Genomic DNA, 2149 nt, shown 5'->3' with positions numbered 1-2149 from the left:
GAAATTATGTCCCATCAGGCCATAATCTAAACGTCCACTGACAGCCAGAACTCGTTGAGAACAGACGTTCATACTGACTATAATCTGTACGTCCATTGACATCCAGAATTAGTCGATGAATGACGTGAATAAAGATGTCCAATCTGGCCACAATATATAGGTCCACTGACAGCCAGAACTAGTTCAGAACAGACGTTCATACTGGCTATAATCTGGACGTCCGTTGACATCCAGAATTAGTCGATGAATGACGTGAATAAAGATGTCCAATTTGGCCACAATCTAAACGTCCGTTAACATCCAGATTTAGTCAATAAATGACAGAAAATATGTTAAGGCCACAATCGAAACGTCATTTATTTATTATTATTAAATGCTTGTAGAAGAAAACTACAACAAGTTTGCAAGTAGGCCTACAACAAAAAATATAACAACCATCGTCATTGTCATAACATTACAACCATATGTATCCGGGTGGTAAATACCCCTTAAAGTTTGTTTTTCTCCTTGTATGTTTAAAACTGTTATTTAATTGTGATTTGATATGTTGAGTGAATTATGGAGACAGGAAAGGCAGCGGTTACCTGTATTTCCCTGGAGTTGTCAACAGGTGGCGCTATGTGTGTTGCGTACGAGATTATGCGCATGCATTCTCACCTCGGTCATTGTTTTGATAGACATGCAACGAGTAGTGTGAGAGAGACGCGCACTCTCTGGGAACGGGTAAATATAATGTTATGTGGTAATAATCTTGATAAATACCATTTGTGGATCTATACTTTTTTGTGTAAATATGGATATATTATCATATTTGAGAAGTTATGTCGTGTGTAATGTCCGCGATGATATGACGTCACACCATGCGGTGTAGGCCTGTTCATTTGACATTAAGAAATGTTATGCACTTTTTTTCAAATGTTCATTGTGCTTTTCATGTGATTTGTATTTAATGTGATTATTTACACAGTGTACACAGTGTATGTTGAGCATTTCAGCCCTCGTGAAGTGAATGTGATGTTCTGTATGAGCTGATTGTTACGTGAGTGTTATTTTCTCTAATTTCTTTCAAGTGATATGTAAGTGGGAAATATAAAAATGTACTTATGTTGTTTTGTATTCTTTGTACAGTATTCTCACTGTCGTATTGTATTGTATTGTATTGTATCGTATTGTACCTTATAGTATTGTGCCGTATTGTATTGTTTTGGAATCGTGTTGCATATTATTTTTTGTCTTGGATTGGATTAGGCTCTTCACCAATCAGCTGATGACCCTATTCAATATGAAGGGGAAGGGCAAAAAAGATTAAATTAGAATTGAAGACAAGAAATTGTTTTCAGCAATAAAAGGTGAGCTTCATATTATGGTCATTTAAAAAAAAAAAAAAAGTGTGTATATGTGTGTGTGTGGAATGCTTAATATCAGGCTTGATGTAATTTGACTTGATTTGTGATTTGATAAGCTATTTCATTTAATTGATTCGAGTACTCAAATTTTCATCTATGTATACTATGTATCTCTGCTGCAAGCTAGACCATAACAGTGGCGTTTGTATATTTATTTTACATGTGGATTTTTTTGCTTTGATTGTAGCTGCTGTCATGAAATGGGACCCAGCTGCAACAGAGTCCCAAATAAAGTCTGCTGCATCTGATCATATGAAACATGCCCCCGGGAGAGTCGGGGTGGTGGCTGTAAATTAATATATTGTGGACCTTATAGCAGCCACATTTTGTTAATTGTTTACTGTTTTAACAAAACTTTATAGCACTTTTATTTATAACTTTACTGTTCTGGCTTTTAAGTTTTATTATATTATTGTGTTCATTTATACTTGACTGTTCAGGTTTTAAGTTGTATTGTGTTAATTTATACTTTACTGTTCTGGTTTTAAGTTGTATTGTGTTAATTTATACTTTACTGTTCTGGTTTTAAGTTTGGGTAAAATTTGTAATAAAAATATATTTTCAGATTTAAATAATTTATTTCTTGGAGTGATCAGTTTGTTTTACAGGAAAATGTTAAGCAGTTTATTACAATTATATTGATAAGATATACAAATGCAAGACTAGTATATACACTACACTTTTATTCAATTGAATATTCAGTATTATCAATATTCTTTAAAATCTAGGTCTATGGTCTGCGT

General features: G+C 33.6%; 1 long non-coding RNA gene across 1 annotated transcript; it reads left to right on the top strand.

Annotated features, from left to right (window-relative positions):
- The first annotated feature begins 538 nt into the window (after window positions 1-538).
- On the top strand, window positions 539-1939 carry LOC127659250 (uncharacterized). The gene is made up of 4 exons (XR_007972512.1): window positions 539-723; window positions 968-1039; window positions 1249-1349; window positions 1594-1939. It is a non-coding gene; the product is annotated as an uncharacterized LOC127659250 (long non-coding RNA).
- The last annotated feature ends 210 nt before the right edge of the window (window positions 1940-2149 follow it).

Source organism: Xyrauchen texanus, chromosome 18 (assembly GCF_025860055.1).
Source record: "Xyrauchen texanus isolate HMW12.3.18 chromosome 18, RBS_HiC_50CHRs, whole genome shotgun sequence".
Taxonomy (NCBI): Eukaryota; Metazoa; Chordata; class Actinopteri; order Cypriniformes; family Catostomidae; genus Xyrauchen; species Xyrauchen texanus.
This window is presented reverse-complemented; position numbering and strand designations above follow the sequence as displayed.